The 25,339-nt window shown below is 34.0% G+C and overlaps 1 protein-coding gene across 1 annotated transcript in view; it reads left to right on the plus strand.

Moving 5' to 3' along the window:
• The first annotated feature begins 12,513 nt into the window (after positions 1-12,513).
• Positions 12,514-25,339, plus strand: part of LOC126769223 (leucine-rich repeat and fibronectin type-III domain-containing protein 5-like) — a 78,587-nt gene continuing 65,761 nt past the window's right edge. The window contains exon 1 of the mRNA XM_050487859.1: positions 12,514-12,517. The gene's annotated coding sequence lies outside the window, so the exon portion shown is untranslated. The remainder of the gene's footprint in view (positions 12,518-25,339) is intronic.

Here is a 25,339-nt window from a genome sequence, read left to right on the forward strand (position 1 = left end):
TCTTTCAAAGGTGTTAGAGCGTGTTGTTCACTCTCAACTAAACCAGTTCCTCACTATTAATAAAATCCTGTGCGCTTTTCAATCTGGGTTTAGATTAGGTCATAGTACAGTTACAGCTCTTGTTAAGGTATGTGATGACATTCGCCAGGGTATTGATAACAAATCCGTGACTGTACTAGCTCTCCTTGACTTTTCAAACGCCTTTAATAACATCGACTATGACATATGCTTGGCAATCCTAAGATCGCTAAGCATAGATTCTACTGTCATTGAATGGTTCCACTCTTATCTGTTTAACCGACAGCAATGCATAATGGCTAATAATAAATATTCATCCTATCTAGATATTCCTTCCGGTGTCCCGCAAGGTGGTGTGCTCTCTCCTCTTCTCTTTTCTATATTCATTAATACTCTCTCTTCACTTATTTCCTCCTCTTATCATCTATATGCTGATGATCTACAAATTTACGTTACCGCTCCTTTAGACAGTATAGATGAGGCAGCTGCAACCTTGAATCATGATTTGGCAAAGATATCCGAATGGTGTAAATCTTACGGTCTCAAAGTGAACCCGAGCAAGTCGCAAGTGGCTATATTTGGCAGTCATAAGCTTCTGACGAGGGTCCAAGATAAACATCTACCTCCAATCTTATTTGAGGGCCAAATATTACACATGCAAGAGACTGTTAGAAATCTTGGACTACTTCTTGATGCTTCCTTTTCCTGGGTACCTCAAATCACTGAAATGAGTCGTAAGATTTTCGCTATCATTGGTTTCTTAAGGCGATGGAAAAACCTATTGCCTATCAAGGCAAAGATCAGTTTAGCTAATACGTTCCTGTTACCAATACTGGACTATGCTGATGTCTGCTACATGGATTTAACTGAAGACCTCCTAAATAAATTAGAACGGCTGCAAAATATAGCCATAAGATTTATTTTTGGCCTGCGAAAGTTTGATCATGTCTCTGAGTATCGGTCTCAGTTAAAGTGGCTGCCAATCAGACTACGAAGAAATCTACACGCCTTATCTCTTCTCTACTCTATTATTTATATCGATCACACACCATCTTACCTTAAAGAACGCTTTAAATTTCTTGGTTGCGACAGCGCACACAGCCTGCGTTCTTCGGATGATAATAAACTAGTTACCCCCTGCAGCCGGACACAAACCTACAGTAACTCTTTTACTGCAAAAACCATCAAACTTTGGAATGCACTGCCTACAGATATTCGGCAGTCGAATTCATTGAGTATTTTTAAATACCGCTTGAAAAGCTATTATTTGTCCATTTCCAAGTAAGGTAATGAGAGAAGTAGGTAAGGTAATGTATGTATGAAATAGTATGTGATTTATAATTTATCTATATATAATTTTATACTCTATAATTATATATAATATGTATATGCTAAATAATAATTATATATATATATATTTGTATGAATGTATATGTGTATGTGTGTGTATGTATGTATATGTATGTATATGTATATGTGGTTAGTGGGATGTAGATATGTGTAGTCTATTAAATATTTAGTATCTCCTTTTTATATGTAAATGCACTTACCTGTTCTCTTACAAAATTCTTTCACCAAAGGTTGTCTGTTAGAGATCGCTATAAGCGATAAGACCGCCTTTGCGCACCATTTTTTATTTTCTTTTTCTTTGATTGTTTCCTACTTCTCTCATTTCATGTATATGTTGTGCAAAAAGTGTTAAATAAATAAATAAATAAATAAATAGACAAACATTTCAATTATCTAATATATTTATAATGTATACAAGTATATTTGTTATTTGAAATGTTTTACATAGATGACATAAAATTAATTTTATATTACTAAGTTTGAATATTATGCTTTCAATTTTAAAATTAAATAAACCGAGAATTCATTTGTGTACGCTATTAGACGTCTTCCGTGTCGAAGAACTCACGTTGGACAAACATATTACGTAAAATTGTCCGCCCAACAAACAGTCTAATCGTACCTAAAACTCTGCTGTTGTTAAAAATTGTCCTTAAAATATATTACATTAATTGATGATTAAGTTAACATTCAATCGATTTTAAAAAGCTTTATAAACGCTTCTATTCTAATATATAAATTGATTATGTGATTGTGAAATTGAAAAAAATAGACAACTACTTGCATTGCATAATAGTTTTTAGATTATGTAAAGCTTTGGACTGTCAAACAGTATCAATTTTTTTTCGGATGAGCGGCCTACAGTTTGTATTTATTGCATGTCGATTATTAGTTTATGTGAAAATCGGCATATAATAAAAATTTCTAACGTCAGAAGGTGAGTGAGGTACAACAACGTTAAATGGCTTTTATAGTCACTATGCCAAGACGAGATGCCGTAGATGAGACACTCTATTTTTTTTAATACTCATATAATAACAGAACTTATATACACAATTGCAAAAAATAAAGTCAAAGTAATAATCTTTTTTAACTCGGCTAATTGCTTCCACCTTTTTTAATATTGGCTAATAACATTTCGTTTTTAAACCGCTAAAAAATTGGAGACATTTTTGGGATCACAAGTAGTAGTAACAGCCTGTAAATGTCCCACTGCTGGGCTAAGGTCTCCTCTCCCTTTTTGAGGAGAAGACAGTAGTAACAGCCTGTTAATGTCCCACTGCTGGGCAAAGGCCTCCTCTCGCTTCTTGGGGAGAAGGTTTAGAGCTTATTCCACCGCGCTGCTCCAATGCGGGTTGGTAGAATACACATGCGACATAATTTCAATGAAATTAGACGCATGCAGGTTTCCTCACTATGTTTTCCTTCACCGTCAAGCACGAGATGAATTATAATTACAAATTAAGCACATGAAAATTCAGTGGTGCTTGCCCGGTTTTGAACCCACGATCGTCGGTTAAGATTCACGCATTCAAACCACTAGGCCATCTCAGCTTTTTTTTTTCGAGGACAAGGTTTGGAGTTTATTCCACTACGCTGCTCCAATGCGGGTTAGTGAAATTAGACACATGCAAGTTTTGCTCACGATATTTTCCTTCACCGAAAAGCACGAGATGAATTATAAATAGAAATTACAGTACAGTAACAGCCTGTTAATGTCCCACTGCTGGGCTAAGACCTCCTCTCCTCTTTTTGAGGAGAAGGTTTGGAGCTTATTCCACCACGCTGCTCCAATGCGGGTTGGTAGAATACACATGTGGCAGAATTTCAATGAAATTAGACACATGCAGGTTTCCTCACGATGTTTTCCTTCACCGTCAAGCACGAGATAAATTATAATCACAAATTAAGCACATGAAAATTCAGAGTGCTTGCCCGGGCTTGAACCCACGTTCATCGGTTAAGATTCACAAGCCAACAGCGCTGGATATAATATTGTAGTTATACACACACACAGGAACAATCTTTATTCCCTCGCTCTCCATATGTAACACTATCAACTTTTTAACTCCAGGCGGCTACTGAGAATTTCTTGACAGTAAACTGCAATAACTTTTATAGGCCCGGCCAAAGAGTTGTACCTTGCAGCTTATTGATCATTCTTATAAGCTAGCGACTAAACCAATTAAGAACAAATGTCACATTGAGAGAGTCTTCTTATCAAATATGGATTTCTAAATTTTGAAAAATTGTAACAAAGAGAAACATCTCAAACTTACATACATTTAGTTGTATGAAAATAAATCCGAGGATCCATTTGCTAAAATTATTGTAGATTTGTGTTATGCTATATATTTTGTATCTTTTTCCAGATTAGTATATTTTTAGTGTTTTCATCATTTCGAAAGTAGTTACTTTCTATTTGTATTATGTTTTTGCTGGAAAAGCGTTAAATTAATATTTTGTATATTTGTTATAAAGTAGGTATTTTATTCAAAAGGTAAGGGTTGCAAGGTGGCAAACGTTTCATTATTCTAATGTTTGTGGTGGGCGGCATCTAGCTAGGCCAGGTGTTGCGAAGTAAATGTAAATATTTTATTGTGGTGGCACAAACAACGCCTGAGAGATCGATAAAATTTGTTTGTTCTGTAAAATGCTCTCCGTTGTCTGGTTTATAGATTGTGTACATGAATTATTCAAATATCAAAATGGAAATACCCTACCGGTTCGTTTATTTTAATGTCTCATCTGATAAAACGTTTTTTTTTGTAAATTTTTTTCTTTGAATGCACTACAATAGTTGTAATTTCAGTTTTGTAAATATAACAAATCATATTGAATAATTTAATATAGTGGTATTGTTGTTCTTACGCGAAGAATTTTAACAACATTTATAATCATTATTATTACCGTTCTACTATTGTTAGGAGTCCGCACAGTGTGCTTCAAACACTCAAAGAAAAATGATTTGGTTGACAAGGACGCCCTTCGGAATGCTATTTCAAGTTGGCCGCTTTTCCATATTAATATAGATTTTCCTTATGCTATTTACTGATGGCATTTATGTGAGGTGATGAATAAAATTTAATTTTTTTTTATAGAATAGGAAGGCGGACGAGCATATGGGCCACCCGATGGTAAGTTGTCACCAAACGCCCTTAGACATTGGCATTGTAAGAAATGTCAAACATCGCTTACATAGCCAATGCGCCACCAATCTTGGGAACTAAGATTTTATGTCTCTTGTGCCTGTAATTACACTGGCTCACTCATCCTTCAAACCGGAACACAACAATAACAAGTACTGCTGTTTTATTTATTTTGATAAGTCCGCTCAAACCACACCAACGGGTGGGTAGGGTAGTTTAATTTCAGTCTAAATGTAACTGCATGGCATTATACCAATCCTCACCTACTATTATTTTTTTAAATATACCATCTTTGTTCAATTCTGAAGCATTATTTATTACTTATAAAGAAAACGTAAAATGTAAAAAAAATGGAAGCCTCGCATCGCAAAACTTTCTCCGGAAAAATTTATGAGATCACACATAAAACCAAGTCAGTTTTGCCATTTCACAATTTGCCACTTCAACAATTTTTCCATAAATTGTTTTAATTCAACTTATTTTTTTATTTATATAATCATATAAATTTACAATTTACTATTTTGTTGCTTGATATATACGAACGACATTAGTCTGTTCGGAAATTGCACATTCTTCTTAGAATTCTTAGATAATTACAATAATTATGTTAGTCGTAGCTGTGATTGATATATTAATTAAAATAAATGAATAATAATAATTAACTAAATATATTAAAAATAGAATAAACACTCAAATATGATTCCACCTGATAAGAATAAATTATGTTATATATACTCATACATATTTATAGAAACGCATCAATATTAGACATGTTTTATTCCTATAATAATATAACGATTCAATCCTATATAAAATGTATGGAATAGTAAAAACTTACGACACAAAAACATTTAATGCTAAATACAGTTTTAGGAATGAATCAATATTTGTCGATATGTTATTGTGTATACATATTAAAAGGAAGACGAGGCTTTAGATATAAATGACATCCAATTATCACTAACATAAATGATTCACGCGATGATAGCGATGCGTACTACGAAATCCTCCATGCATTTGAAGTTGAAGTAAAATAATTAATAAACAATTAAGTATCAATAAAAATGTATAAAAAATATTTGTACAACATGTACGTACCAATTGTATGTAACCAACATTCAATTGGTCACGAGAAAAACATAATTCCCTTAATTCTATTCCAACATACTTGAATGTCATTCCCTGTGCTTTATTTATTGCGACTGCAAACGATAAATTTACAGAAAATTGTATACTTTTAAAATTAAAACCTCAATCTGTTTTTTTAAGTGCTTATTATTAAATAACCAACTGGTTCATTTTTCGCCCAGAGAATCGGATTTGCGATTCAAAGGGGAAATGCTACTAGCATTCTTGCCACCATTCCACGCGGTCACGATTTGAACAGTACTTGTTTTTAATTTTTATTTGTATATATTTAAGGCTTCTCTTGTCAAACTTACCGACTAAGCATAGATATAACAAAACTATGAAAAATGAACCTATAATCTTGAACTTACAAAGTTATTTACAAACCGAAAACAAATACTTATGAATGTATGAGTATTTCCAAACAACCTACTCAATTACCTGTTGAAATAATGTTAAAACTATAAAAAATACTAAAATTGTCTTTGGTCTTATCTCGATGTCTTTAATAAGAATTAATGCCAAATTTTAAAAAAACGACTTATCAAATAATGCATTATTTTAGAACAAATTTGATTGCTATACAAAAGGTTACAGGGAGTCAACCTTAAAAGATAGACAAATATCTACGTGTGAGCGCGTTAAACGATGTATGCCAGCATGAGCTGAATCAATAATGAGCAACAATGTTTGGTCATATAGACCTGAGCTAAACTTAAATTGGAAGTATCGAAACTGTCCATTTTTTAACTTTGTTTTGTTCCTATAAACTTTCAATCGTCATCATTTTACAGATCATCATTTATAGGTACCTAAAGTTTCAGCCAATTCAACTAAACAGTTATTTTATAGGATTTTTATCGAATATACTATAGTATAGCAATACAAATCTGTTTAGCCGTTTCGAAGATTAGCGTGCACTAACGCACAGACAAACAGACGAAAATTCTAACTATCATTGTTATGGGTTCTATTGCGTTGATAAAGACCCCCGATAATAGTTACGCTCAAATATATTCCATGTACAGACAGCGATTAGTTGCAATTTTATTATATGTATAGATGAATACATTAAAAGACAACACGTCTGAGGAGATACAACAACACGAAAAAAAAAATTATGACAATCAAATGGGCCACCTGATGGTAAGTGGTCACCATGCGCCACCAACCTTGGGAACTAAGATGTTATGTCCCTAGTGAAATTACTCAATTACTCCTTATTTGTTAAGAAGTTAATCACTAAATTAAAAATTCAATTGTAAAATTATTATTTGGATTTATAAAAAAACAACACATCATTGTTTAGTTATTTTGATTACATTTAAGTAATATTTAAGTTTCATTATTTTAGATGTCATAAAACGGCAAGTTCCGTTAACACCGTTGGTTGTTTTTAAAGACGTTTTCCTTATTAATTTTACGTTCTAAATTCATAAAATGATTGCTAAAATTAAACTTACAATTTATAAGTAATAATGGTTATTTTTGTTTATGAATTTCTGTAACAACAAAAGAAATAAGTAATAAAAAGTTTTCATTCTTAAAATCGTTTTATAAGTTTTAATATCAAGTACTGCTGTTTTGCGGTAGAATATCTGATGAGTGGGTGGTACCTACCCAGACGAGCTTGCACAAAGCCCTACCACCAGTATACAAGCTTCTGGTTAGAAATAAATAAATACATTTTTAAGGATTTTTGAAAAACTAGCCCCCAAAAGTGTGAAATACCGGTTGAAAGTTTATATGGCGAGTCCATCATTTTTGAAGTAAGAAGCATGAAATTTATAAAAGCAATTAAACAAAAATAAATCCATACTTATTTCGTAATTTTTAAAAATTCAACCCTAAACGGGAGAAATGGGGTGGAAACTTTAATATAAATAAATGGTCTGATCTGCTTGAAATTTTGCTGTTTGTGTTTCTTGAATGAATTTATAAACATGTATTTCAAAGGTTTTGAAATTGCACCCAAATGAGTGGGATTTTTTAATTTTCCCTATGAAGGATTAGAATGTTTGAATGTATTCGCTTAAAACCTTCATATACATACTTCTGGGTGCAAATAGTGAAATAATATTTGCGATATATATAATATATTTATATAAATATTTGCGAGTTACCAAAACCAAAACAGAATCATATCATAAATAAAAAATAAATACGAGTGTGTTGTGATTATTTGTTACTCATTTAAGCGTCATCACAGCTAAAATATGACATAATTAACATATTATTTTGTTCTTTTTATTCCGTTTCAATGGAATTTTGATTATGACGGGGGCAAAGCCGCATTAGAGTATAAGTTAAAAATTATATGAAAGAATTCGAATTTATTCTTTAGCAAAATATTTAAAGGAAAATTTTTGTATTTATACAAGAATTTCGTAGGCGAGTACTATAAATAAACACAAGTAAGCCAAGCGAAGTGTGTTGCGCACTGCAAAGCATTCTATTTATAGAATAGGATTTCTCCCCTGTTTGTAACATGCAATAAAATTCGGTGTACATTTTTTAACTCTTAACACCTTTTTATACTTTTACAGTAGTATATAATATCACAGATTATCGATTATCATTGGAGACTGCGAACATGTAGCCAACGAACCATTTTACCATTCGGAAGCCAGTATATAATATTTATTAGATTTCTTACCTTTCTTAAACCAAAAATAAATGTCAATAATGGAAAATAAACGATATTATCTTTCTACACAAGTTAATTCATGGGCTTATTGACTCGCCAGATATCCTGCCATGCATACAATTTTCCATCCCTCGTCCAATATTCGCCTGTGATACTGTATGACCTTTTGTCTTTCTACCTCTAGAAAAAATGTACTTAACCACTCGCCTTTATGCCGCATGTGTTTCTCTTATTAAGTATTTGTTTTAATTATGATATTTTTACCGACAGTTCTATAGCCTCATAGTTTTTTTTAAAACTATTTCGTTAGTTTAAATTGTTTAACTTAAAAAAAAAAATTTGGCTTAGATTTTTGTTGCTGTCATAGGCTAGACGCTTATTTAAACTTAATCAAAAGCGCATGTCGTGTCTACATGAAGAGAAATGTAATCATTTGAATTTTGTAATTGTCATTTTGTTTTGTAGACAAAAAAAAATCTTAAAATTAGTCCTTGGGGATTAAATAATATATAAAAATTAAAAAAAATAATAATTGTTAGGAATATCTTCCGAAGGGGAGTGGCCTAGTGGCTCGATTCGATCACGCGATGGTCGTCGTGGCCCCACCACGAGGCCACCACTGGCCCTGCCGAGCTCATCGGCCGGCCAGGCTGGCGGTACTCACTTTGGATATATATATATAATATTGCAGTTGCTCGGTTTTGATTCCTTTGTTCTTTGTAAATTGTACATTTCGGTATACGTTTACTTTGTTGTTGTTTGTTGTATAGTTGTTTTGTTTTTTTTAAATCCTATTTCTATCCTGATTCATAAAAATATTATAAATTACTATAAAGTGCATACCCCACCTTCTAACGGGTTCACTATCTTGAGGAAACATTTTTAGCTAAAATTATTTTTGCGAAATTCAACTCTCCAGTGTTGAGGTTATAATCAAATTCATATTGTTTAACTATAATTCTTACAGAAGTGAAACTTGTCATGGTTTTTAAAATATATCAAATAAAAATGAGATTCCTTGCACCAAATTTAGGTGAACGGAATAGTATTAGTATAATACGCTATCGAAAATTAAAAATATCTATTTTTTCGAATATTTCTTATTGTTTGTGGGCAATATAAAGGAAAAATTATATTGTGCATTGCCGTTGGTTAAAATATATTATATACCTCCTCAAGTTTTTTCTTTAAGTAAAACGAATTTCAAATGTGGCAAAATATTCGTTTTGGGTTTTAAGTTTAGTTCTTCTATATTAAGAGCGCGCCTAAAGCCAGAAATATTTCAGATTTCACCCGCGCATCCCTTACACGTTTCTCTCGACAGGCGATCTCATTTCTATGCTTTTTCAGTTTAAAACGACTGCTGGTATTGTTTTTTTTTTCGTAATGCGCATATTTTACTAATAATCCAAAGAATATCATATAGTTCTTAACTTGAAAATAATATGATTATTAAGAGAACTGACAATTATTTTTCCGTAATCTTCTCGACTCTACAGCGCCGTGGCGACTGATTTTACAAACAAACACAATTGTGTTTGAAGTATGAATGACATGCGATAGGAGATGAGAGATTTTCCGCGGTAAGAAAATGCAGCTAGGGCTTTATACCATTATAAAAAATAACAAAAGAGTATTTACGAAAATCACTTGAGGCGGTCCTAGATTTTTTTTGTAAATATAATTATATACCAATATTTTTTCTCAAGAATAGGGCATTACGAATATAAATTAAGAAAATGTAATTATAATATTAGAGGGCATATCCTCATTGGCTTTTATCAAGAAAATGTTACTTATTTTTTATGTTATAGGCGGCCGAGCAAACGAGCCGCCTGATGGTAAGTGGTTACCACCGCCCATAGTCATTAGCGATGTAAGAAATGTTAACCATTCCTTACCTCACCAATGCGCTACCAACCTTGGGAATTATGATGTTATGTGTGCCTATAGTTACACTAGCTTACTCACTCTTCCAATTAGAACACCATAATAGTAAGTAGTACTGTTCGGCGGTAGGATATGTGAAGAGTGGGTGCTACCTACCCAGACGGCCTTCCACGAAGACCTACCAAAGATCCACCAAGTGCCTCATAAACGCTTCCTCACTCAACACATAAAGCGGCAAATAGCAATATTATTTGTATATAAAACAAATTATGATGCAGTTGATCGATACTGTACAAATAAACTCGTTACATTAGGTTATATTCGTTACTTATTATTAACAAACCCAAAATATCCTGTTACAAGTTGTGCATGGGAAGCCTTATATAAGTTCTTTATAAAAAGTTTCCGATTTGTTCGATTTTAATGATTGACCAAGTCATTTATTTTGTTTATATATGAATATGTTTTTATCTTTCTTGTACACCAGTACAACTATATATGAGTTGACTTATCTGTTATTTCAGAAACACTTATCTGTTATTTCGGAAACACGGGGAATGTTCTGGAGATCTTACGCTTAACTATTATTTCATATCTAGTCGTGAAATATAGATATTTTCGTTAGCTGTAGGTGTAATATATCACCGTAAAATTGCAATAGAACACAACTAGTGGAATCCCATTGTATGCATGTAGTCTGAGGAGTGCGTTATTAAAAAAGAAAAAATCAGAAAGAGTTTACGATAAGAACGACCGCTGGCGGGGCGCGGGCGAATGCGCGATCGTACCCGCAGCCTCATCGTTTGCGGAGAGAAGAACACCATGGTGGTTTTAGTTGGTACGAGTCCGACATAATCCTCCATCACCTCCGAGATAGGGGGTATCTATGAGGATTTCCCCACGGAAAAAAGGTTCGTGTGTTTATCGCGGACGCGTGCGATAGCGTTTAACCGGCTTCACCATATTACTTGTGGTAACGCTTTGTGCAAGCTCGTCTGGGTAGGTACTACCCACTCATCAGATATTCTACCACAAAACAGCAGTACTTAATATTATTGTGTCCTGGTTTGACAGGTGAGTGAGCCAGTATAGTTACAGGCACAAGGGACATAAAATCTTAGTTCCCAAGGTTGGAGGCGCATTGGTTATGTAAGTGATGGTTGACATATCTTAGAATGCCAATGTCTAAGGGCGTCGTGATCACTTACCATCAGGTGGGCCATATGCTCGTCCGCCTTCCTATTCTATAAAAAAAAAAATATAACAACGAGATGGTCACGTTGGAGTGTTAGTCGGTAAAAGCCTGACACAACTTCTTCGCCACCCCGGACAGGGAAGTATCCGTAGAGCATTACACCAAGAAAAAAAAAACCATTTCAATTAAGGTTCGTGTTTATAATGTAACTCAAATTGATAATATTAAATTCAATACGTGCAGTTTATAATTTTTCGACAGTTTACAATAGGACTTACATTTATTATAAACTAACGTTTTTTTATATATATAAACGACATAATAATAGTCTAACATACGATATTAGAAATATATACCATCATCTGTTATTTGATAATGATTAATATTATATGTTAGATTATATGTACATCGACAAATCGCAATGGGTTGCCTACCTAAATCATGGGCCAATAATGTTAATAATTAAAAAAAAGAAAGAATAAATAAAGTGATTTAAAAATCGAGTAAATTTGTCAATACCATGACAAAATATATTTATTTATTTAGCACAACCCACAAATAGATACATTAGATAGACAATTAAACATTGGTTAAAAAGTAATTCGATAAGTATTCTACTAATTATCGGTTATCAAATCATTCACAAAAACCATCACATTATAAATAGTTATTAAATAAACTTAATCATTAAATATTATATATATACACAGAATATCCAAATTAAAATCATCAACTTTCACTATCACCGTTAAGTTACACTAGTAATGGAATCCATTAAACAATCTATGGATGATTTAGCACTACATTTTAACAACAAAATGGCTGAATTCCAACATAATCTGTAAGCTGTTAACCCAGCATCAAGCCCAACTGCTAACATCAAAGCTTAATTCAAAAACTTCCGTGGCTTTGTCATGTCTGCTCTAGAAAGTCTTTAACAGCAAATAAAAGTTCTTTCCAAGCAAGTAGATCAGTTGGAGATGTGAAGCAGGAGAAAAATACTGTTGTTGCATGGTATTCCAGAAGTGAAAAAGGAAAATGTGACTACTCTAGCCATTAAAGCCTTGTCGGAGCATCTGAAAATGCCTCAGCTTACTTCCACTAATATCAGTCGCAGCCATGGTATGGGACATATTACAAGTGACAAACCCATGCCAATTCTTATTAAATTCCAAGAGCTGTCCTTACGTAATAAGGTTTGGTACTCCAAAACAAACCTTAAAAATACAGGAATTACACTCTCTGAGTTCCTGACCAAGAGTCGGCACGAGGCATTTATGAAGGCAGGGCAGACCTTCGGTATTTCTAAATGCTGACCTAAAAGGGGCAAATAATTATAATTGGGCCAGATGGAGCTCATCACCATATCACCTCGATGGCTGAAATCACTGCGATCCTGGGTGCAAATAGTGCTCAAGACCAGATCCCCATCGCTAATAGTCACACCGCAAATTTAGCCAATACTGTTGCAAGTCCCAGTCATAGAATTATCAAGACCGTACAGCCTAGTCAAGCTGCCAGAGCCAAAAGAAATATCAAGTGTAGGATACAGTATGTTCTTTAAATTTTTATTTCTTGTTTTATTTTTATTAATGTAGTCTCACTTGTTTAAATGTCTAGCATTAGTTAATAATTATAGTAATCTTAGTTAATAATTATAGTTCGTACCACTGTTTGTAATTGTAGATAACAAACAGTTATTTTCATGGAGGTCAATTTCGTTTGTAGTGTTCTGCTTTGCATTATATGTATACTTCAGTTTGCTTCGCATACCCCGCTTTGGGTTGTTGGTGTTTAACTATATTACCTATAGATCTACACGTTGACCTTTTGTTTATGTTTGGGTACATTGGAATTCCTCTATTTTGTAAAACTATTATGACATTTATTATTGATTCTGAATTCTATAAGCAGTGATTGACAAATGACAATGTCAAAGTGACTGACAACTGACATCTGTCGGAGCAACAACTAATTATTATAGATAAAACATACCTTAAATTCATTATAAATATCAAACATCTATTTGATTATATAAATAGCAAATTGTCAATCATTTTGTCTGTTTTTTTTTTCTCTTTTATAATGAATGTATAATGTATGTATGTGTAATTTTACTAGTTCTTATTTACTGTAAAAGGAATATTCGATGCCTTTTATATATTGTAGTAAGTACCTGGCATGTAAATAATTATTTATCTACTGTTTCTTATTTATATTATATATTTTATTTTTATTTTATATAAATATATATTTTCTTTTTTTTTTTTTAACTGCTATTTTATTATATTTTATACTTATTTATTATTGTATATATATATATATATATATTTTATTAATATATTGTTAAATTATTATAACATTTATTTTATACGTCAACAATTTTATAATTCTGATTACACAATATGGATACTAGTCACAGTGCGACTGTCTCTGACAACGACAGTTACTACTATTTTTCTTTGTTTTCAGACGATAGTTTCCATAGTACTACATTGCCCTTAAACAGTCTCCTTGGTACAAAATTTGCCTCTTTCTGCAAAAACTTTAATGTCATACACATAAATGCACAAAGCGTCCCTGCACATTACACTGATATGTTAGCCTCCTTCGATGTTGCGAATATTCATGCGATTTTGGTATCGGAGACGTTTCTAAAACCATCTCTTCCTTCGACATCTTTCTCAATCCCAGGGTTTCACTTAATTCGCAACGATCGTACAGGCAAAGGTGGCGGTGGGGTTGGTATCTATTTACGTAGTCATATTCCTTTTTCTATTCTTAGCAAATCGTCATCTGCTTACTCTGAGTCGTCGGAACATATCCTTCTGGAAGTTTTATTTGGTAGCCTAAAAGTTCTTTTAGGAGTCTTCTACTCTCCATCACTCCTTATAAATTACTTCCAGAAGTTTGAGCAATTGTTGAAGTCCTACGTTCCTAGCGCTGATCACACTATAATCATGGGCGACTTAAACACTTGTTTAATCAAAAATGATTCACGTGCTAAGCGGTTACATCAAATAATCAACAGCTCTAATTTAAATCTGCTTAATACGAGTGCTACACACTATTTCCCTTATTACGCACCTTCTTTGCTGGATTTAATGATCGTCTCCTCACCGGAGCTTGTCAGTGTACATGGACAGATTCCAGCCGACGCTTTCTCTTATCATGATTTGATCTATTTGTCATATAAAGTCCGCCCACCCAAGGCTAAGCCAACCATCGTTATGCGCCGCAGTTTCAAAAACTTTTATAATGACGACTTCATGCGGGACTTGAACTCGATTGACTGGAATTCAGTTTTCAACGCTCCCGCGATAAATGATAAACTAAGCATTTTTAACTCCCTGCTTACTGAAATTTTTGATAAGCACACTCCTCTTAGACCTACTGAATTAAAACTCCTACTTGATCCTTGGCTGACCGATGACATTAGAGCTCTAATGACTAAACGCAATGCTGCGAAGGCCAAATATAAATCGGACGAGCATATGGGCCACCTGATGGTAAGTGGTCACCAGCGCCCATAGACATTGGCATTGTAAGAAATGTTAACCATCGCTTACATCACCAATTCGCCACCAACCTTGGGAACTAAGATGTTATGTCCCTTGTGCCTGTAATTACACTGGCTCACTTACCCGTCAAACCGGAACACAACAATACCAAGTACTTTAGTTTTGCGGAAGAAAATCTAAATCTGCGGTATAAGCAGAAAAATGATAACCTTTGTCCTGAATAAAGTTGTACCTGTCCTCTGCCATCTATTTAACTTCTCGTTATGCTCTAAAACGTTTCCTAGTACCTGGCGCGTTGCCCATATTATTCCTATCCTTAAAATTTCAAATCCTACAACACCTTCACAGTATCGACCAATTTGTATTCTTCCTTTTCTGTCTAAAGTCTTTGAACGTATTGTCCACTCTCAACTTACTCTATTCCTATCACAGCATGATATCCTCCTAGCCATTTTGGACTCACACAACATTTTTTTTTTTGGGACAAAAGAAAGGAGTTGCCAAATTTCTTTGCGCGCGATGGAATTGATGATACAGTTAGGCGGTTATATCGAGAACCAGCTCGCGTGGACTTAAGAAGGAAGGGGAAAGCAGGAAATTAGAGAGAATTATTCCTCAGAGCACTCGCCGTGATATAGCCGATAGAAAGCGCTCAGTGCTGCTATCTCTATATCTGCTAGTTTGTGACCTTTACGTCGCCAATAATGCGTACTGCACGTCGCTGCAACCGGTCCAAGGCCTCCAGTAGGTACTTAGCGGAGCCATCCCAAAGGTGCGAGCAATATTCAACGCAAGACCGTACCTGTCTTTTGTATAACAGGCACAGTTGTTGTGGCGTGAAAAAACGCCGCACCTTGTTCAGAACTCCGAGTTTCCGTGAAGTTATTTTTATAATAGCCTCGATGTAATCCCTTGGACTAAGGTCGCAGCGAACGTCCATCCCCAGCATGGCGATTTTGCTTTGTATCAGTGGTGTGCCACAGAGGGAGGGAATACATATCTCCAGATGTTGTCGAGTGGTTCCGAACCTATTTATATGGACGCCAACAGCGTGTACATGCTGGAGACAGGTAGTGTACTTTCGCCGCTTTTATTCTATCTTCATCAAGACTGTTACTAATCTTCTCTCCGTCCCTTTTCACTTGTATGCCGATGACTTGCAAATCTATTTGACTACACCAATTGAGAAAATTGCAGATGCTATAGCTAAATTAAACTCTAATCTTAACATTATTACCTGCTGGAGTAAATTATTTGGATTATCAATAAATGTCAGTAAGTCACAATTATGCACTATGGGCACCCCTAAGCAACTTTGTAAAGTTGACAAAATTGACCTACCTGATGTTATTTTTGATAGGATGACTTTGCTTAATTACAATGTTATTAAAAATCTAGGAAATTTAATGGATGCTTCCTTTACCTGGCGACCACAGGTTGCTGAAATTAGCCGTAAAATATTCGCGACAATCCATTCTCTTCAAAGGATGAAAAACTTCCTACCCATTAAAACCAAAATACTACTTGCTAATAGCCTTCTGCTACCAATTTTGGATTATGCGGATGCGTGTTACCGTGATCTGTCAGAGTAACTAATTAACAAGTTGAAACGCCTGCAAAATATTTGCATAAGGTTTATATTTGGACTGAAGAAATTTGACCGTATTTCAGAGTATCGTTCTACCCTTAGGTGGCTTACAATCAAAGATCGCCGCAAATTACATGTTCTTTCTCTCCTCTATTCTATTCTATTTCACCCCTGTACACCCTATCTGAAGGAACGCTTTAATTTTCTTGGTTCGGACTCAACTCTTCAACTTAATCTTCGCTCACAGAGTGAAAACTTAGTTTGCCTATATTTCATTCTAAACTATATGCTAACTCATTCATGGCAAAGGCAGTAAGACTGTGGAATAAACTTCAATCAGATATCCGTTAATCCTCTTCAATTTCTATCTTCAAAACTCGTACTAAAAACTATTAACTATCTCTGTATGTATTTATGTATATATGTATTGATATATGTTGTGTGGTTTATAAATGGTTATATGTATCTTTGTGTATGTATTGTTAATATATATATGTATATATATATTATATATATATATATATATATATATATATATATATTACATTATATATATGTATGTACAATGCACTTGTCTGTTAGGTCCTGCCAGCATCTTAATGCAGGGTTGTCTGGAAGAGATCACCACTTGAGTGATAATACCTTGAGGTCCACAATTTTATTTATATAACATGGCTTCTCTTGAACTTTTGTTTTTCTTTTTTTTTTACTTGCGTTTGGCTTTTCTTTTTTAGTTGTGAGTGTGAAATAAAGTTATTTAATAATAATAATATATTAACATCATTAAAATGATTAAATTTTTTTTTTATATTCGCCGGGAGGGCAAATGACTCTACTCCACCTGATGGTAAGTGGTAGTAGAGTCCAAACGCGACGACGGCCAGTACAGATGGGAAAAACGTTCTGCACTAGCCGCCTTCGCCTTGCCGGCCCGCAAGATTCACGCCTCGTTTGAAGGAACCCGGGTTGTAAAATATTTTGAAATTATTATTACCAATAAATAATTATATAAAACTACATATAATTTTAGAGAAAAAGAAAAAAAAGTCATAATTCTTACGTAAGTGATTAATAACTCAAACTGGATCGATTGCGATAGTTCAACGAGAGCAACTATTTAGGTAATTCAAAATATAAACTTAAACTTACTATTGAAATGGCCTCAGAATTAAAATAAATCGCGCTGGTATAAAAAATACGTTACCAGTAATATTATATTCAGCAATATAAAATTGAAAAGAAAAACCTAATAATTTTCTGGAAATAAAGTAGCAAAAGTCGTCCGGTAATTGAGTGCGCCGAGATGTTTGTTTAGCCGAGAGAACATTAAAGAGCAGCAGCGATTGGCGTTTAGTATCGTTTAAAGTTTAAATGATGTTATATTTACAACACCAATAAATGATAGAGAAGTAATTGCTTATTTTTCAAATTAATAAAATAAATTTAGCTTATTAAAGTATACTAAATTTTAATTACTTATATATAATATATTAATAAATTATAAATTTTAATTATTATTGACTTTTACTTTTTAATTAAAGTTTATTTGTTTGGATTTTCACTCTCGTGGCTTAACAATCACTTAAAGCTGAAGGTCCTGCACGTGAGCACGTATAACCAGTCGTGTCGGTTTTCTTCTTCGAGTGCCACTCCGACTAGCGAAGGTTGGCAGTCAGCTTTAAATACTCCTTCTTGTTCTTCGCGAGGCGAAAGAGTTCGGCAGCACTCGCGATTCCCGTCCATTAACGGATGTTGCACAGCCAAGACTTTTTTCTGCGCCCAGCTCTCCTTCCGGCAACTTTTCCCATCATAATCAATTGCAAAAGTTCATATCTTTCATGCCTAAACACGTGTCCGAGATATGCAACTTTTCTCTTCTTGACAGTCTCCAAAATTGCCGTTTTTGGTTGACGCGTCGCAGAACTTCCACGTTCGAGACCTTTTGAGTCCAACTAATGGCCAACATACGTCTATAAGCCCACATCTCGAAAGCTTCTATACGTTTTTTGAGGTCTTCTTTAATTGTCCACGCCTCGCATCCGTAAAGAAGTATAGGCCAGATGTAACAATATAGGAGTCGTATGCGCACAAGGATCTTAAGTCTGCGATTGCAGAGTACTTTTTTCAACGTGCAGAAGGCACTTTGAGCTATTTCGATGCGAGTCTTTACCTCCTGTTCACAGTTCCAGGTGTCATTAAGCCATGTCCCCAGATATTTGTACTTGCGCGCCCTCTCAATTTTTTGACCTGCTACAATGATAGCAATGTCATCGAAGCTATGTTTAGATAACACTATGATCTTCGTTTTTGATAGGTTCATCCTCAGACCAGCGTTTTCACTGCACTCATTAACACGGCTCATAATTAATTGCAGCTCTTCAGGAGATGATGCTATTAGGATTGTATCGTCAGCGTATTTGATGTTGTTAATATACCGGCCATTTATTTTGACTCCACATTCTTGACCTTCAATTGCTTCTGCTATTATTTGTTCCGAGTACAAATTAAATAGCGTGGGTGATAATATACAGCCCTGTCGGACTCCTCTCTTTATTTCTACCTCATCAGTCTCCTCATTGTCAACTCGTACAGTAGCCTTCTGGTTCCAATTCAGATTCTGGATAATACGTACATCTTTGTCATCTAAGCCGATATCATGTAATATTGCAATTAGACGGTCATGCAGTACAGCCGAGATGGCCTAGTGGTAAGAACGCGTGAATCTTAACTGATGATCGTGGGTTCAAACCCGGGCAAGCACCACTGAATTTTCATGTGCTTAATTTGTGTTTATAATTCATCTCGTGCTTAACGGTGAAGGAAAACATCGTGAGGAAACCTGCATGTGTGAAATTTCATTGAAATTCTGCCACATGTGTATTCTACCAACCCGCATTGGAGCAGCGTGGTGGAATAAGCTCCAAACCTTCTCCTCAAAAAGGAGAGGAGGCCTTAGCCCAGCAGTGGGACATTAACAGGCTGTTACTGTACTGTACTGCAGTACTCTGTCAAAGGCTTTTTCGTAATCGATGAAACAAAGGAAAACGTCTTGTTGCATGTCTCTGCATTTTTGTACGAGAACCTGCATTGCGAAAAGAGCCTCTCTCGTGCCCACTCCTATTCGAAAACCAAACTGACTATCTGCTAGATGTTCGTCGCATTTAGCTCTTATTCGCTCGTGGATGATATTCAGAAATAGTTTCAATACTTGGCTCATAAGGCTAATAGTTCGAAACTCTTCGCACCTTCTTGCGTTGGTCTTCTTAGGAAGCGTAATAAAAGTTGAGGTTAGCCAGTCTTTGGGTAAGTGGCCAGAGTCGTATACCAAGTTAAAGAATTTAACCAGGAAGTCAATATTTTCGTCTTCGATAAGTTTGAGTACCTCTATGGGGACATTATCCGGTCCGATTGATTTTCCCGTTTTAACTTTTTTAAAAGCGTTTGTGACTTCATTTTTCAGGATAGGATATCCCTCATTTGGATCACAATTTACCGCTATGCTTCGAAAATCGTCGGCAAACATTGATGAAATGTATTTTTCCCATAGGTGTTTTTTTCCTGATATATCTAATATGGGAATATTATTTTCATCCGTAAGTTGGTGAGTGGTCTTTTTGTGTCCTACCAAAGATTTTATTTCCTTATGCAGGTTAAATGCATCATGTTTAGCATAAAGGTCCTCCACAAAATCACACTTGCACTGATACCAAGCATCTCTAACATAACGAACTTCACGCCGAATTTTCTTATCAATCTCAGTATACTTGCTATTGTCGAAATTCTTGTAGATTCGCCTTTCTTCGATAAGATCATATATTTTTTCTGTCATCCAACTCTGCTTAGGAATCCAATCTCTTTTCAAGTGTGTCTTATTGATGTTCAATATTTTGTTCTTCATTGAACACCACTCTTTCTCCACCGTACGCATTATCCCAGGTTTCTCATCTGCTGCCCACTCGTTTATTTCTTTCGCCACTTTATCTTGGATGTTAAGTTCTTTAAGTTTCCTCGCGTCTATTGCGTGGTACTGTGTTCTCTTCTTTAGTTGCTTGAGTCTACATGATATTGTCGCTACAACAGGATTATGGTCAGATCTTATATCAGCCCCAGGATAGGCCTTAGCACTTTTGACACAATTACGAAAGCGATTATTGATCAGGATGTAATATATCTGATTTCTTATAATTTGCTGAGGGGTATGCTTAGGTGACGTCCATGTATACAACCTCCTTGGTGTATCACTCTTTCCCCAAGTCCGAACTTCCCGGCTACTTTTGGCACTTCTTCTTTCCCTACTTTAGCATTAAAATCGCCAATCACTAGATTTATTTCGTAATTTTTTGTCATTTGGAGCAGATCTTCTATTTCTTTATAAAAGTTTCGAACTTCTTGATCTGACCCATCTGTAGTGGGAGCCTACACTTGAAGAATGTTGATATTTCTTGGCTTGGCTTCTATTTGAAGTAACATGGTTCGGTTTGATTTTGGTACTAAGTTAACAGGTGTATTAATGTATTTTGTGTTTATGATTACTCCCACTCCATACTTGTTGGAGGTATCTTCGGAACCAGAGTAATACATGGTGTAATTATTATCTATTTGGTGTTTACCTTTGCCTGTCCATCTAATCTCACTTAGTCCCATGATGTTAATCTTCATTCGTTGCATTTCTTTGCAGACATTGTAGACTTTTTCAGGACTCTTCAAACTTCTGACGTTCCACGTTCCTATCTTCATTTGTTGTTTTTTCCACCTGGAGATTCTTAGCTCCCCTGTCCCATCTAAGGGACGCCAGGAACTCGGGGCCATTTCTTTCTTAGACTTTTCCATAAAGGTGACGATAACTAGGGAATAATAGTGCAGTGGTTTCCCCTTGCCTTCTGCACCAGACATTTTAGAGGTTACTTGTACCTCAAGGTCGCTGTTTCCCTTTTTCCAATCATGGTGCGTATGGTTATACCGCCATTGATCGGTCGCCAGAGCCTCGTCTGTTATCTAGCAGGGAGCACCACGTGCAGGTGAGGTTGGCAATTGGGTCGGTTTAGATGGTAGTTCCGTTACCCCTTTACCCCCCAATCGGTTGTCAGTTTTACCGCCCCATTGAATTATGAGTCTCTCTTGAGAATGACTGACTATGAAATCGGTCAGTAGAACATCATTTTGTTAGTTATCAATATCTACTTAAAATAAAAATAATTATTACATTCCAAATAATCTGCTCCAAATATTAGTTAAATATACATTAATATAAAGAAAGAAGAAAAAATATAGTAGATAGGTAGTAGACACTATACCATTAGCATTTAAATTATTTTAAAATACCAAAGATTAATATAGAGAAAAGACGAGTTGAATAATCTATTCTATACAAATAAATAAAAATGAAGTGTCTGTCTGTGATTTTATAATAACTGCTTCTTTTAATATTCAATATTTCTTACAGCGCCAGTAGGTGGTGCCCACTTACCAATCAGGTCCACTAGCTCGTCCGCGTATCTATTTTATAGAAGTGAAATCATTTAGCGAACATACGATGTATCGATAAAGATACTCCCTGATACATTAAATTTATATTACTGAAATTGTAAACAGTAAAGGTTCGGTTTATTTGTTTTTTCCGGATTTATGTAAAAATTACTTATGTGATTGATATAAAAGAATTATTTTATTATAACAGTACGATAAATTATTTTTAAGACATTTGTTTGTTTATATTTGGTATACTAACTGAATCTGATGATCCGCCGCGTGGAATTTGTTTTGTGTTTAATTATAATAAGTGCTAATAGTCCTACGGCATACTTTAAAACTTTATAATTTGCAATCTTTTGTCTATGCCTTTATCCTATTAATTAATGTTTTATAGATTACTAATGCGAAGTATGTTTAAAAACGGCTTTACAGATGAAGGCATACACATATCTTATAACGTAAATTAACTTAAGATACTTTTACGGCATAACGAATGATACGGACATAACTTTGAAAAGTTAAGTGCCTGCCGTATAATTGAACTTTGTGCTGCAATTCAACGCTACCCACATCAGACTAACTTCATATCTATAATTTAAAATCACTTCAAGCCGTCATTAAAAAAGAGCTAAGCAATCAGTTTCATCACAAATCGAGTTACACGAGGGGAATGAAGCCTCTGTTTGTATAAATTAGTCAGAATAAGTTGTATGAAGGAATCGTACATTTTAAATATTCTCATATAATAATTTTGAAGATTTGAAAATATACGTGTTTATAATTATTTAAGAGAAAACATAGGAAAAGGAATTAAGAATAGTTAGATTGGTTAGTTACGTTTGAAAATGTGAAAATACACGGCCTTACTTATAAAAGTTATTTAGGGACTGTTTGATTAAACACTGATTCCGCTCTTTCTGCCTTTATTGAGTTGACATTAATAAGAAGAAGTCACACCATTGTTTAAATTACCCGGTACACAAATTTTATAAGTAAGTCTGTTAAAATTTAAGCGTCATTTACTGTTTATAAAAAAGGATTTTGTAATCTCAAATTTTACTTGATTAAAGTGTATGCTTAGCACACAGTATAAAATAGCACAAGTTTCCCAGAATTCAATATATACCATATTCAAGCAACAGCTATAGTATAAAATCAGATCAAAACTAGTATCGTTAAAATCTGGAACGCTTTATCACGGACGGCTTTGGATACTGTTTTGCATTGTTTAATCAATTCTCAGGCAACAAGCAAATGGATTTTATGTATTGTGTAACCCTTCAGCCGGAACGAAATTCTGTCGCGCAATTCGGCTCTCGCCCTAAAATTATTTACCTTTCATTCCGTTCACTAAATGAGTAGGTTTATTGGATTAAGTCCAGAAAGCTTTGCCCTTAATTGGGGCTTTCCGACAAATAACTTTTCTGTTTTCTCAAACTCGGACAGCTCCTAAATAATGTTTTTAATTAAATTTGTATACAAAAATGAAATTGATTTCCGTAATTTATTATTTTCCAGAGACAAATGATTAAACTGTGCAAAGTGATCTTCTCTTCTCTTTAATAAGTTTCAAATCTACATTGTCTCTTGACTAACTGGCCTTGAAACAGACTAAGCATACACAAATAATGATTCAATTGAAAACAGAATGGTTCACATCCTTTATTTTATAAAGACGACGTGAGTGTTAAAAAAATTAACAGGGCGGAAAGTGTTAATTGGTAAATCTAAAAATTAATATGATAAATTAAACTTTTTTTTTAATCTTTGTGATTTACGATAAAGTTTTAACCATTTATTTACGTGTCGTGAATGGTTCGAAGTGTTGTTCGAAGACGAAATTTGCAAGGAAAATGCATTCAGCAGGACAATGTTAAGATGGATGTGTGGAGTGATGAAAATGGATAGAATCCGGAATGAATAGGATATTTGTAAGTAGTTCCCGTGACAAGCTGAAAGATATCAGATTACTATGGTATTAACATGTTATGCGAAGGGATGAATGTCATATAACAAAAAAAATAGATGTGTATTTGCATTGCTGTAAGATAATATAAGAACATCAAAAATATGGTTGCAATCCAACCATTTAAAAGGATTAATGTTTTAAAAAAGACTAATTAAATTTCAGTACAATTATAACATCACGTGAATTTACAAACAGTGAGCTGGTGGTCTGTAATTTTAACTTATTTTGTCATAATGATATGTACTTTACTTTTTTCTTTTAAAATTTTGTTAATAGATATTATTACTCGAAATCGAAATAAAATTAATAAATAATCTTTGATAGATGTTTAATCTATGAAAAGATTAGATGAGAAGCTGTAGTGCTACACCTTCTTTACCGTTTTAATTCGGGATTTTAAATTTCTGTACGTAGCTCTTGGAATACGCGTTCGTTAGTGAAAATGCATAATGCAACATCATTCGCGCGGACTCAGTCGAGCCGAGGCGAGCTGGAAACTATTTTTTAAGGAAACACCTTTTAGTCTTATAAATTGTACTAATATGTGTAAATCTAATTATGTACATATTATATCTCGCAAATATATATCAGTAGATTAACCTAATCTTAAACTTTTGTACTTTAATACTAAAATTTACTATTATTAAAAATAATAATGAAATAAAAATAGACTCAAGCCATAAATAATGAGTCATAATAGTATTCTTAAGAATAAATATTGTCTCTGTTTATTCAACGATAATCGAGGTCCAGTACATGAAAATACATGGTGACCCTCAAATAAAAAATGTGTTGTTTACAATATGCTTAATGTAACTTTGTTTATATCTAACCGGTTCTCTCATTTATATGGAAACTACTACTATATCTTGCATTTACTTTTTAGTCCACAATCTTAGAAAAGTTCAACCGTGAATGTCATACGATAAGAAGGATGTAAAATAACAAGCAATTTTATTAGAATAAATTATATTTTCTTGATCATTTAAGAAATCAAAAGAATAAAGTCAATAGTTTTATTCACATTCATTGAACGACTCTTTGGTTTTAAGTGAAGCACCTATTTTTCCTCATTTGATTTTCTGGTTCAACGCAAATGCAGCACAATAATATTTTGATTAAAATATTGATAATATTGTTGAAGTAAAAGCAAAATCATAGAAGTATGAAAGTATCAAAGTAATCAAAGAATTAAAAGTAAAAGAAAAAAGTGACAAAAACTGTACGTAATTAAGTCTGGTGTTGAGAAAACAGTCTCTCAGTACAAATATAGCGCAAAAATAGCAGCTAAGTCGTTATGGTCTTTTTATATATCTGTCTTAACTTATTTTTTTTTTTTTTTGTAATATGATCGCTTTCGGAAATTTTGCATTTTATAGCCAATTTTCAAAACAATTATATATTGTTAATAT

This window comes from Nymphalis io, chromosome 6, assembly GCF_905147045.1.
Source record: "Nymphalis io chromosome 6, ilAglIoxx1.1, whole genome shotgun sequence".
Taxonomy (NCBI): Eukaryota; Metazoa; Arthropoda; class Insecta; order Lepidoptera; family Nymphalidae; genus Nymphalis; species Nymphalis io.